Source organism: Mustelus asterias, chromosome 12 (genome assembly GCF_964213995.1).
Source record: "Mustelus asterias chromosome 12, sMusAst1.hap1.1, whole genome shotgun sequence".
NCBI lineage: Eukaryota > Metazoa > Chordata > Chondrichthyes > Carcharhiniformes > Triakidae > Mustelus > Mustelus asterias.
This window is the reverse complement of record NC_135812.1, coordinates 4200758-4215209: the sequence shown is the minus strand read 5'-3', so window position 1 is coordinate 4215209 and position 14452 is coordinate 4200758. Positions and strand designations below refer to the sequence as shown.

Sequence of the window (14452 nt, the reverse complement as noted above, 5' to 3'; positions counted from 1 at the left end):
ACAAGTAACATTCGTGCCACACAAATGCCAGACAATGACCATCACCAATAAGAGACACTCTAACCACCGCCACGCACCATCCTGACTTGGAAATATGTCGCCGTTCCTTTGCAGTCGCAGGGTGACTGCCCTTGACATCAAGGCAACATGTGACCGGGTATAGCTTCCCAGGGCTCTGGCAAAATTGCAGTCAATGGGAATTAGGAGGTAAACTCTCTACGAGTTGGGAGTCATGCCTAGCACAAAGAAAATGATTGTGGTTGTTCAAGGCCCATTAACTCAGCCCCAGGTCATCACTGCTGGAGCTCCTCCGAGTAATGTCCTAGGTCCAAACCATTTTCAAATATTTCAACAATGGCCTGCCCTCCATCTTGAGATGTGGAGAAGACTGGGGTAAGCACAGTAAGATGTCTCACAAAACCAAGTTAAAGTCCAACAGGTTTATTTGGTAGCACAAGATTTTGGAGTGTCGCTCCTTCAAGGACCCCCACGACTTGCTTGGGCTTGCAAAATCTCACTAACTGTCCTGTCTGGAGACAATACACATCTCTTTAGCCTGTGCTTAACGCTCTCTCCACTCACATTGTCTGTACCTTTGAGACTTGATTACCTGTTAGGACTCGCATTCCAACCATTATTTTGTAAATTGAGTTTGTGTCTTTATATGCCCTGTTTGTGAACAGAACTCCCACTCACCTGACGAAGGAGCAGCAAGCGCTCCAAAAGCTAGTGGCTTTTGCTACCAAATAAACCTGTTGGACTTTAACCTGGTGTTGTGAGACTTCTTACTCCATCTCAAGGCCAGAAGTGAGGATGTTTGCTGGTGCTGGTACCATGTACAACTCCTCAGATACTGAAACAGTCCATGTTTGCATGCAACAGGACATGGATTACATTGAGGCTAGGGCTGAAAAATAGCAAGCATAATTCATGCCACACAAGTGCCAGGCAATGACCATCATCAACAAGAAAACAGAATAATCATCTCCCTTGATGTTAATGTCATTACCAGTGCTGAATCCCAGACCATCAACATCCTGATAGTCACCATTAACCAGAACTAGACCAACCACATAAATTCTGCAGCTGCAAAGCATCTCAGAGGTTAGATATTCTGTGGTCAGCAACTCACCTTCTTATCCACCCAAAGCTTGTCCACCATCTACAATGCACAAGTCAGGAGAATGATGAGACACTCTCCACCTGGAAGAGCACAGCTCCAACAACACCCAAGAAGCTTGACACTGTCCAGAAGAAAGCAGCCACCTGAGTGGCAACACATCTTAAACATCCACTTTCTCCACCACAAGATGCACTGCAACAACTAGCCAAAGCTTCTTCAATAGCACGTTCCAAACCTGTGACCTCTATCATCCAGAAGAATGAATATGGAAGGCACATCATTGTCATCAAGTTCCCCTCAAAGTCACCCACCATCCTGATTTAGAAATATATCACTGTTCTTTCATCATCACTGAGTTAAACCTTGAACTCCCAATCTAATAACACTGTGGATGTACCTTTACCGCTTTAACCACTGTGAATGACCACTGGCTTCTCAAGGGCAATTAGGAATGAGAAATAAATGCTGGCCTAGCCAGTAACACAACAGCCCAGCAAAAAGAAAAAGTATATATTCAAATGCCCCTCCTGATTCAGAGTATTTTGTTCTCATCAGATCATTATAAAGAAGAGGGCTTTCAGCACAATGCACATGCTCCACTAGGGCTTGAAGTTACAAACATGACACATTCCTCCTTCTTGTTTCTGAGTCCAAACCAGAGGCACATCCCAATGGATAGTTAATTAATAATCAGAAAAGTGACTGAACTACTCAGGATGTTTACATGTGCTTTGTTGAATGTCGCAAAGGTCTGCAATCAGAAGAGGCAGTTAGATGTGGCAAAAAAGAAATAATAATAAGGAAGAAAATTACTATAGTACAAATAAGTTATGGTTTTCACAAGTGTGTAAGGCTTACACACTTGTGAAAACCATCACTTATTAAGGGAGCATCAGTTGGCCAATAGTTTTAGTGACTGGATAACAGAAAACCTCTACATCCAGAAAATAACTAAAACTGCCCAGGAGGGAATATTAGAATAAAATGATTAGAATAAAATCAGTCCACACTTCAAAATAAAATGGAACGTACAGAAGTCAAAAATATTTCTTTGTCCTGACTTTTTTCAGGCATAACAAGACCAAGCTTAACCAAGCTAAGAGCGCATAGCACACAAGATAAAGTGCAAAGGCACTGCAAATTGGATATATTAATGAGGTCTATACAACTGTGGCAATAAACATCTTTAGCAAATACCTGCACAATGACAGTACTACTAGTTGATCTCCTGTGTGTTTGCACATGGAGAGTGATAGAGACTTCAGGTGAAGCAGAATTAGAGGGCAAGAGAAAGACTGGATCAGGGTGCATAATGTAACTGGGAATAACTGGATCATTTCCTTGAAATATATTAAATTCCTAGCTGTTCTTAGTTTTGTTGGAAGGCCATCAACATTAACTCTGTAAGAAGTCCCCCAACACCAGGTTAAAATCCAACAGATTTATTTGGTAGCACAAGCTTTCGGAGCGCTGCTCCTTCATCAGGTGAGTGGGAGTTGGGTTCACAAACAGGGCTACCAAATAAACCTGTTGGACTTTAACCTGGTGTTGTGAGACTTCTTACTGTGCCCACCCCAGTCCAACGCCGGCATCTCCACATCAATGTTAACTCTGTTTTTCTCTCCACAAATGCTGCCCTGGATTTTCCAACCTCGTTGGTGGCTGGGTCTCTCCATTCCCGGAGATGAGGGAGAATTTTGCTGCTCTTCATCACAATAGTGCCAAGGGAGCTTTTCCTTCCACCCAAGGGAGCTTGGTTTATTTTCCCATCTGAAAGAAAGCACGTCTGGAAGTGCAGCACTCCCTCAGCACAGCATCGGGAGTGTGACCTTAGATTATGTGCTGAAATCTCTGATAACTGAGTAACGTTTTATGTCCTATTCCAGAAATCCAGCCCGTGAAGGATAGAACTGGAGCTGATCTTTATGTAATTTTATATTAATTGACAAAGATACACATTACAAGCATGCACCTCCTAACCCAACAGCCACAGTTTCAGTCTCTGCCTATGTAATGACTTTAATCAGGCAATTGAGATTGGCCTGTTAGAATATGAAATCCCTGATTAAGGGCCCATCAAAAGATGTTCCTGATTAAGGGCCAAATTGATGGCCAATCAGGAGCCTCTTGCTTTATACTTAACCAGGTGTGCAGTTCCTCTGAAACTCCTAGTGTAGACTGCTAACTGAAAGTATGCTGTTGTCAGACATGTAAATAAAGGGCTTTTAGCGAAGAGATTTCTGCCTCCAAGGACTTATTACAGCCTATTTATAATGATCAAGTGAATCACCAGTTAATGCTTATCATTGCATATGGAAGGCGATGGCCTAGTGGTATTATTGCTATTTTATTAATCCAGAAACTCAGCTCATGTTCTGAGGACTGGGGTTCGAATCCTGCAGCAGCAGATGGTGAAATCTGAATTCAATTTTTAAAAATCTGGGCCTCTCCATTCCGACTCCAGTGATGGTGGGGCATATGACATTGGAGAACTCTGGCCAGCTGTCTTACCAGCTGTGTATTTCCAGTATTTGCTATTGTTTTTCAGATTTCCATCATCCACGGTATTTTGCTTTCAATTAAGAATTTGTGAGTAGTTTTATTACTAATTTAGAAATAGAAATTCATAAAGTTGTTTTGTTAGAAAACATAGCAATTTCAATTTGTCAACTCTCAATACATACAACTGAACAAAAACAACATGAATGACTGAACCTGAAGTCTTATATGAAAGCCAGGTTCTTTAGAAGGGAGATTGAGAAGCTATTTTTTCACACAAGAGGGTAGTAATAATCAGGAATTCTTTCCTACATTGACTGCAAAGCGCTTTCAGACTTCAGGTGCTCATGAAAGTCAATATATAAATGCAAGTCTTTCGCTCCACACCAAGGGCTGTTGTTGTTGGGTAATCTGGAGCTTTCAAGACTGAGTGTGGTCCATTCTTTTAAAGAAAAGGTGTCAGTGATATGGAGCCAAGGCAGGTAAATGGAGTTAAAGATCATAAGACCATAAGACCATAAGACATAGGAGCGGAAGTAAGGCCATTCGGCCCATCGAGTCCACTCCACCATTCAATCATGGTTGATTTCAACTCCATTTACCCGCTCTCTCCCCATAGCCCTTAATTCCTCGAGAAATCAAGAATTTATCAATTTCTGTCTTGAAGACGCTCAACGTCTCGGCCTCCACAGCCCTCTGTGGCAATGAATTCCACAGACCTACCACTCTCTGGCTGAAGAAATTTCTCCTCATCTCTGTTCTAAAGTGACTCCCTTTTATTCTAAGGCTGTGCCCCCACGTCCTAGTCTCCCCTGCTAATGGAAACAACTTCCCTACGTCCATCCTATCTAAGCCGTTCATTATCTTGTAAGTCTCTATCAGATCTCCCCTCAACCTCCTAAACTCCAATGAATATAATCCCACGATCCTCAGACGTTCATCGTATGTCAGGCCTACCATTCCTGGGATCATCCGTGTGAATCTCTGCTGGACCCGCTCCAGTGCCAGTATGTCCTTCCTGAGGTGTGGGGCCCAAAATTGCTCACAGTATTCCAAATGGGGCCTAACCAGTGCTTTATAAAGCCTCAGAAGTACATCCCTGCTTTTGTATCCCAAGCCTCTTGAGATAAATGACAACATTACATTTGCTTTCTTAATTACGGACTCAACCTGCAAGCTTACCTTTAGAGAATCCTGGACTAGGACTCCCAAGTCCCTTTGCACTTTAGCATTATGAATTTTGTCACCGTTTAGAAAATAGATCAGCCATGATCAAACTGAATGGTGGGCCTGGCTTGATGTCCCACATCTTAGAATTATAGAAACCCTACAGTGCAGAAAGAGGCCATTTGGCCCATCGAGTCTGCACCGACCACAATCCCACCCAGGCCCTACCCCCATATCCACCCGCTAATCCCTCTAACCTACCTAGGACACGAAGGGGCAATTTTAGCATAGCCAATCAACCCAAGCCGGGAATCGAACCCAGGTCCCTGGAGCTGTGAAGCAGCAGTGCTAACCACTGTGCTACCGTGCCACCCTATTTCTCTTCCTATTTCAATATCAATACATGGCAACAAGAACAGTAATGCAAGTCAAAATTAAAGAGTGCGAGCTACAAGCTTGAATTCATAGCCTTTGCTGAGATTTGACAAATAATAGATGTATCTTTTGTGGTTTTCCCTGTGGTTGGCTGCCTAAGTGGTTTGGTTAGAATTCACAATAGAGTAAATTTCACGTGGTCTGCAGTCAAAAATAGTGTGATGGGATGAAAAAATTATTCTTAGACTCATCTCAGCCCCATCAAGCTGGTTAGTGGTATGTAATATTGTACAGGATAGCTTTGTCCTCTACATTTGGACATCATTATATGTCTGCAATGTACACTATTGCATCCAAAGAAAATGAGTCAAGTACAATTCCGTACGACATTACTGATTATCCAATATAGTGCTATACTTGGCACATTTCATGTTTACCATGCATGATTAGCAACACGAGGACAATCCACTCACTCACTGTAACCACAGAAGGTAATAATTCAAGGGCAAAAGAAGAATATCATCCATATATAATCCACAAGAAGACAAAGTCAATAAATGAATTACAGAATTGCCTAACAGGTGAATAAAGGCCATAATTTTAATTAAGGACCAGAAATAGTCTCAAGTATGGGAAGACTGCGTGGCGGCGGCAGCCGGTAGTGGTGGTGCTGGGGGTGTGGGTGACTGTGTCAGGGCTAGAGGGTATCTCCATCCACATGTCAGTCATGGCAGTCATAGTCAGGACACTGTGACGTTGAGTCATGCTCCAGAGACTTGAGCACAAGATCCAAGTCTGACACTCCCAGTGCAAGACTGAGGGAGTGCTGGACTCTCAGACATGCTGCCTTTCAGACAAGATGTTAACAAAGAGCCAGGCTGCCTTCTTAAGTGAATGCAAAAGATTCCATGGCTACAATTTTGAGAAAAAGCATCAGGATCTCTTCCCAATGCCCCTTCTTTATCCCTCAATCAATGTTCTGGGGATTCGGGTCTGAATCCCACCATAGCAGATGGTAAAATTTCAATTCAATCAAAAAAATCTGGAATTAAGAACCTATTAATGAAACCATTGTCGATCGTCAGAAAAACCCATCTGGTTCACTATTGTCCTTTAGGGAAGGAAATCTGCTGTCCTTATCTGGTCTGGCCGACTTGTGACTCGAGAGCCACAGCAATGTGGTTGACTCTCAACTGCCTTTAGGCAACTAGGGATGGGCAATAAATGCTGGCCCAGCCAGTGACGCCCATGTCCCACAAATGAATTTCAAAAAAACACTAAACACGGATGATCTGGCCATTGGCATGTTCCTGTAAGCGGGAGCTTGCTGTGTGCAAATAGGCTGCCACGTTCCCCTATGATTCTCACCAACTTTTACAGATGCATCATAGAAAGCATTCTTTCTGGTTGTATCACAGCTTGGTAAAACTCTTGCTCTGTCCAAGACCACAAGAAACTACAAAGGGTTGTGGGCGAAGCCCAGTCGATCACACAAACTATCCAATGACTCTGTCTACACTTCCCGTTGCCTCAGAAAAGCAGCCAGCATAATTAAGGACCCCACGTACCCCAGACATACTCTCTTCCACCTTCTTCCATCAGGAAACAGATACAAAAGTCTGAGGACATGTATCAGCTGACTCAAGAACAGCTTTTTCCCTGCTGCCATCAGACTTTTGAATGGACCTACCTTGCATTAAGTTGATCTTTCTCTTGTATAGTACTAGCTATGACTGTAACACTACATCCTGCACTCACTCCTTTCCTTCTCTATGTATGGTACACTTTGTCTGCATAGTGTGCAAGAAACAATAATTTTCACTGTATACTAATACATGTGACAATAATAAATCAAATCAAATCAAAATCACCTTCTGTCAGGAAAAAGATGCAAAAGTCTAAGGTCACGTATCACGGTAGCACAGTGGTTAGCACTGCTGCTTCACAGCGCCAGGGACCTGGGTTCAATTCCAACCTTGGGTGATTGTCTGTGTGGAGTTTGCACATTCTCCCCGTGTCTGTGTGGGTTTCCTCCGGGTGCTCTGGTTTCCTCCCACAGTCCAAAGATGTGCAGGTTAGGTTGATTGGCCATGCTAAGTTGCCCCTTAGTGTCAGGGGGACTAGCAGGGTAGATACATGGGGTTACAGGGATTGTGTCAGGGTGGGATTGTTGTCGGTGCAGGCTCGATAGGCCAAATGGCTTCCTTCTGCACTGTAATAATTTTATTCTATGGTATCAACAGACTCAAAAACAGCTTCTGTCCTGCTGTCATCAGACTTTGGAATGGACTTACGTTGTATTAAGTTGATCTTTCTCTACACCCTAGCTATGGCTGTAACACTACACTCTGCACTTTCTCCTTTCCTTCTTTATATATGGTATGACCATATGATATAGGTACATATGATATAGGAGCAGAATTAGGTCAACGGCCCATTGAGTCTGCTCTGCCATTCAATCATGGCTGATATGATTCTCATCCCCATTCTTCTGCGTTCTCCCCGTAACCCTTGATCGCCTGATTGATCAAGAACCTATCTATCTTAGGTACGCTCTGTCCGTATAGCGCGCAACAAACAATACTTTTCACTGTATACTAATACATGTGACAATAATAAATCAAATCAAACGTTCCCTACATGACGACTTCGAGCTAAAACTACTTGATTGACAGTAAAGCACTTTGGGATGTCCTGGTGAAAGCAGGTGTGTAGAAACGTCAGTTCTTGCTTTTGCTTGACAGGCAGAAGCAGTAAGGAGTCAGATGATGCTTTTTTTTAGTGACATAAATGTTTATAATGTGGGGATGTCCCTCCCTCAGCTGGACAGGTGGAAGAGCCCATAACCAGGCTGGGCTGACAATGTCCACACTGAAGCTCCAGGCGGACTGAGGGGGGGCCATCACCGAGATCCTCACACACACAGACCCCCCCCCCCCCCCCCAATCGCGGCAATCCCTCCTTTCTAGAAACTTCTGTGGGCAATCCCCTCTTTTAAATCTCACTGGATATTAAAATCGGATACAAACCCAGTCAGTTGCCAGGCTCTGGCTCTGCCCTCAGCGCTCAGACTCTGGACAACATCAGCGAACGGATGGGGGAAGGCGAGAGGAAGGGGGAGGAAAACAGGGCGGGCGGGAGGGGAGGGTAGCGGTGACCGACAGCCCCGACAGCCAATCGGACGCTGGGATTGATCCAAGCCCCGCCCCCCGACAGCCGCCAGTCACACTTGTCAGCCAATCGGCGGAGGCCGGAGGGGCGGGACATCCGTTCGCCTCCTTCCACGGAGCCAGCCAGGCCTGGATTGAAAGGCGGGTCGGCGCCAGCTCCCGCTCCCTCACCAGGTTTGAGTTTCAGTCACTTACCGGCGGCGAGGGGTTGCTTGAGGTGATGGCGGGTCTTTTCCCCCAGCGGGAAATGTGGTTATTTCGGGCTAAGAGCAGGGGAGTTGGTGCGCGCGCGACGGACCGTTAACCGCTCGATGACTCTGGGTTTGTTTACATGGAATTCTCGCGAGTCCGCCGCCAAATCCCGCGGCTCGTCCACAGGATCGAGACTGAGAGCAGAGACAGCACCCTCCTTCATCAGCTCACTCACCTGAGGGAGGAGCAGCGCTCCGAAAGCTTGTGCTACCAAATAAACCTGTTGGACTTTAATGTCATGATGTGGAGATGCCGGCGTTGGACTGGGGTAAACACAGTAAGAAGTCTAACAACACCAGGTTAAAGTCCAACAGGTTTATTTGGTAGCAAAAGCTTACCAAATAAACCTGTTGGACTTTAACCTGGTGTTGTTAGACTTCTTTTGGACTTTAATGTAGCATCCAGAGCGCCCTGACTGACAGGGGACAGAGAGCGCCCTGACTGACAGGGGACAGAGAGCGCCCTGACTGACAGGGGACAGAGAGCGCCCTGACTGACAGGGGACAGAGAGCGCCCTGACTGACAGGGGACAGAGAGCGCCCTGACTGACAGGGGACAGAGAGCGCCCTGACTGACAGGGGACAGAGAGCGCCCTGACTGACAGGGGACAGAGAGCGCCCTGACTGACAGGGGACAGAGAGCGCCCTGACTGACAGGGGACAGAGAGCGCCCTGACTGACAGGGGACAGAGAGCGCCCTGACTGACAGGGGACAGAGAGCGCCCTGACTGACAGGGGACAGAGAGCGCCCTGACTGACAGGGGACAGAGAGAGCAACCCAACTGTCCTGCAGTGGATCCTTTGCCACTCTGCATCAGTGACGAAGGGAAATGTTTGTTGGTGAGGTGCTAATCAAATGGGCTGCTTTGTCCTGGACATTGTCCAGCTTTATGAGTGCTGTTCGATGTAAGGTGAGAATGTTCCGTCACATCCCGGACTTGTGCCTTTTATAAATGGTGGAGAGCCTTTTAGGGAGACAGGTGTTGGATTATTCACCATTCCTCCCTAGCCTTCTCTTGTAGCCACAGTATTTCTCTGGCTAGTTCAGTTTAGCTTCTGGTCAATGGTAACCCGCAGGATGTTGGTAGAGGAGGATTCAGCGATGCTAATGCCATCGAATGTCAAGGGGCAATGGTTAGATTCTCACTTGTTGGAAATGGACATTGACTGGCACTTGTGTGGCATAAATGCCACTTGCCACCCAAGTCAGGGTATTGTCCAGGTCTTGCTGCATTTGGACATGGACTGCTTCAGTATTTGGGAGTTGTGAATGGTGCTGAACATTGCACAGTCATCAGTGAACATCCTCACTTCTGACCTTATGAGGGAAGGATGGTCATTGGTGAAGCAGCTCAGGATGTTTGGGCTGAGGACACTGCCACGATGAGGAACTCCTGCAGTGATGTCCTGGAGCTGATCTCCAATAGCTATAACCATCTTCCTTTGTGTTGTCCTGAAACGGAGAGGACAACAACAGCCATAACCATTTTCTTTCGTGTTGGATGACTCCAACCAGTGGAGAGTACTCCCATTGCAATTTGCCAGGGCTCCTTGATGCCACACCTGGTCAAATGCTGCCTTGGTGTCAAGAGCACTCTGAGTCCGTCCAGCTCTTTTGTCCATGTTTGAATGGGCAGCAACCTGACAGCATATGGTGTATGGAAAATAGATGTTGTTTCAATGATCTACATTTAAATTGCTAAATATTAGAAATAAGGTACAGATTTAAGTGAGTTTAATTTACTGATTTTGTTTAAAGAAAAGGTACAACTCTAATTATATTCATATTAAACAAGTGTTTGCACGTATGGGGGTTTTGGTTTCAGTTCAAACTGTTTCTATTGTGCAGAGAGCTCACAACAGGAAAAGTAAACACAAGCTTGGAGAAAGAATGAGATGTTGATTTGCAATCAGGGGCACGATTAGGGTGGAAAGACTTTGTTTTAAATGGAAATTCCAGGCAGTTGGAGTCCAAAGATGTGCTGCTTAGGTGGATTGGCTATGCTAAATTGCCCCTTAGTATCAGGGGGCTCGCTAGGGTAAATAAATGTGGGGTTATGGGGATAGAGCCTGGGTGGGATTGTGGTCGGTGCAGACTCAATGGGCCAAATGGCCTCCTTCTGCACTGTAGGGATTCTTTGGATAAGAAACAAGAGCAGGAACTGCTCTGAGCCTTGCTGGAAGCAGGAAAGCCATACAGTGGAGTAATGAGCAAGAAAGCAATGTCATAAATAAAGGAAAGCTATTTCTAGAAAACAGGGAATGAAAAAAGCTCCAGGAAGTTTGAATCCAAAGGAACAGAGGAACTGGAATGTGAGCAGGATGCTGTTTACTGAAGTTAAAGGCAAACCTGAAAATGGAAGGCTGGGTGAAATTGGCTAGAGAAAAGCCAGAGATTGAAAGCAATTGTAAATTTGGTGTCCTTATTTCTAGTGTTTGGAAACAATAGTATTCTGCTGGGGACTGAGTACCTAAGTTTTTGTGTAAAAGTTTAAATGCATGTCACAATTCAAGACAAAGGAATACCAAAAGGGGAGTTGGAAAACCTGGAGGCAGATACTTGCTAAAACAGTGGAGAGGAAGCCTTGTTTCAAAGGATAGTTGGAAAACCTTGAGGCGGATCCCTGATGAAAGCAACTGATGGAAAGCAGTGGCGAAAGATTTTTTTTTTGGGGGGGGGGATCTTTTTGAAAGTAATCACGTGACAATCATCAGTTGGGGGGAGGGGGCAGGGAGAGTTTGAAGAGAAATCCATTGAGTGGCATCTGCCACTTGGTTTCAGTGTGGGATGTTATTTGATCACAGTTAGCCTGTTGGGTTACAGAGACCATGTGCTTATTGAAAATATTAACACCTTGTGTTATGCTTGAAATCAATTAACATTTGTGAAGCTGAGCAGGAATGAAGGAGTATTGTATTATAGTCAAACTTCTCAGGGGGAATTTTCCCATCCCACCCACCCCGGGAATCATAGCGGGTGGAGGGCAGAGCATGCAAAGCTCCGTTGACCTCGGGTGGGATTTTCCGGTTTTGGGGCGAGCACAGCCGGAAAATCCCACCCCTCACATTTAATATCTGTTTTTGTTAAAAGCTAATTGGCGGTCCTGTGACTCTGTTCATCCACATTTACTAAAAATCAAATAAAAGTTAGTCTTTTAAACCAGAGTTCCATTCTGGGATCTCTATCTAGTTATAAAACCAACTGAGATTGTACTAATGGGGATCAAACTGGGAGAGTGGAGAGCCATAAAAACAATGTGCTGGAAATACTCAACAAATCTCGCAGTATCTATGGAGAGAGAAACCGTTAACGTCAAGTTGACTACAACTCTTCAGAACTAAAGGAGAGTAGAAATCTCATGGATTATATACTTTTGAAAGAAGGGAGGGGAAAACAAAAAGGAGAATCTGGGGTAGGATCAAGGACAGGAGAGAAAAAAGACTGCCAGTAATCCTAAAGACCAGAACATCTTCATAGTAGGCATTCCTGGCAGAAGTGGCAATGTATTAAACAGTAAAATGAAAACTAAAATATAAAATGCAGGAAATATTCAACACGTCTGGCAGATATTTTGAAACCACTTCTTTCAGAAAGGCGTCCTGGCCTTCAAGATTTCTGGTTGTGTCTTTTCTCTCCTTCCCCAGACCTTCCCTCTGTTCTTCCTTCCCTTCCTCCCCCTCACTCACCACCCCTTCCAACACTCATCACATTGCTACCCCTCTTCAATTCTGAAATCACATTAGACTTGAAACATTGACTTTTTCTCAACACAAATGCTGCCAGATCTAGAATCTTCCCTAACCTTCCTGCCCAATGGCAACAATATTCAGCACTGCCTGTCACTCACCAGTAGTTATAGCTTCCATAGATTCCCTACAGTGCAGAGGAGGCCATTCAGCAACAACTCTCCAAAAGAACATCTTACCCAGGCCCACACCCTCACCCTGTAACCCCAGACATTTACCATGGCCAATCCACCCAACCTGCATATCTTTGGAGGAAACCTACGCAGACACAAGAACATGCAAACTCCACACAGACATATCACCGAACCCAGGTCCCTGTGCCAACCACTGTGCCACCCTTTCAGCTTGTGGGTTCACAGTAATGTAGGTTGAATGTCTTCACATTAATCATCTGGTTTACAGCCAGGCCTCCCAGTCTTCAACCCTCCCCATTTATCCAGGCTGGGGAGAAGCACACATATGCTGGCTTGCCTGTGCCAGTGACTGGGTTCTCTTGTAGCCAACAGGTCTAAGAGTGGGACTTGAACCCTGGACCTTTCAGCACAGGAGGTAGGGATGCTCACATGAGCAGTGATGGTGGCTGAGTAAAGTTGAGCCTTGGTGGTGAAGGAACAGGTGAAGGCCATTCAGCCCTATAATCCTGTTTTGCCAATTTGATCAGAGGAGTCTGATATTTCTTAATTCTATCTGCCATGGTTCCATAACCCTTTGATATTTTTCAATTGACCACCAACCTTAACATCTTTTTAAGGCTGTGTGCAGATTTCCACTACTCTTGACATCACTCTGGAACAGCCTTTCTCTAATTTTAAAGTTCTGCCCCTTTATTCTGGACTTCCTCACCCCCATAACAGCAGAAACGGTTTCTATCCTGTCAAATCCTTCAATCATCCTAAACGCCTTGATTACCACTTCTCTTCCATATTCAATACGTTAGTTTAAATAACATGCCAACATAATTTAACTGTTAGTCCCCATATTGTTGTGACAGATATTCACTCCCAAGATAAATATATCTTTCCTGAGTTGCATTGCCATTTGCGCTTCACCAGTTTTCTCCATCCCTCCCCTGAAGATGTAGACTCGGATCTAGGAATGCCAGATATCTATCCTCTTGGGAACACAGCCCAAATGTCATCCATAACGTATCAACCTGGACATTGAGTGGTGGCAGGATAGTTGCATAGAATGTTGGTTAGAACACAATTGGAGTACTGAAAACACTTTAGTTTAAGTATTGTAAAAAGATTGCACGATAAAGATTTACTAGCACTATAACCAATCAGGAAAGATTGAACAGAGCGATCTTCTCCAGAAAAAGGGCTGAGGCATGACCTGATAGAGATCTTCCAGCTTATGAAAGGGTTTCATAGGCTAAACACAGATATTTTCACTTGTAGCTGAAACCATAACTGAGCCATAAATAAAATAGTCATAGGAGAAAATTATTTCCTAACGCAAGAGCAATAAGAACTCTCAGCTTACTATCACAATGACTAGTTGAGATGAATAACATGAATGCAATTAAGGGGAAAGTTAGATAAACAAACACATGAGAAAAAGAGGATATGTTGATTGGAGCGGGGGGGGGGGGGGGGGAGAGCGGAGATGAGGGTAGGCGGGGGGGTGAGGGTAGGTGGGGGGGTGAGGGTAGGTGGAGCGGCGGTGGGGGGGGCGTAGATGAGGGTAGGTGGAGCTTCATTTGGAGCACAAACACTAGCGTAGACCTGTTGGGCTGAAGTGTCTGTTCCTGTGCTGACAATTCAATGAGATATAGCCATGGGTGCCTGGAGCCAATATCCGAGCTAATTTTATCTCCTCCCTAATGTAGGGGTGCTGAAGTTGATGAAATTGCCAACTCCTGGGGCTTGTACAACGACTTTCAGCCTGCTGCACTGCTTAAAGGGAACATTGATCAAAATATTCTTGGCTTGACAGACCACTTTCTGTCAAACAATCTGCAGTGCAACAGTTCTGAAAGGTGGGTTTTGATTGCACTTTCAGGCCAGCTAACAGTCAAAAGGACAGCACTTTCCCTTCGGAAAGGAAAATCCAGAAAATGCTGGAAAATCTCAGCAGGTCTGACAGCATCTGTGGAGAGAGAATGGAGCTCTGACAAA

The 14452-nt window shown here is 44.9% G+C and overlaps 2 protein-coding genes across 7 annotated transcripts in view; both read right to left on the bottom strand.

Annotated features, from left to right (window-relative positions):
- The window catches only part of bcas3 (BCAS3 microtubule associated cell migration factor), a 915564-nt gene extending 906902 nt beyond the window's left edge, over positions 1–8662 (bottom strand). For 3 of the 5 annotated variants that reach the window (XR_013499066.1, XM_078224612.1, XM_078224615.1), the window contains exon 1: positions 8530–8662. The gene's annotated coding sequence lies outside the window, so the exon portion shown is untranslated. Of the gene's footprint in view, positions 1–8193; positions 8268–8529 lie in introns of those variants that run through there. The other 2 variants (XM_078224613.1, XM_078224614.1) reach the window with 1 other exon arrangement.
- The window catches only part of eral1 (Era-like 12S mitochondrial rRNA chaperone 1), a 682619-nt gene that overhangs the window by 377523 nt on the left and 290644 nt on the right, over positions 1–14452 (bottom strand). The gene's annotated exons all lie outside the window — the stretch shown is intronic.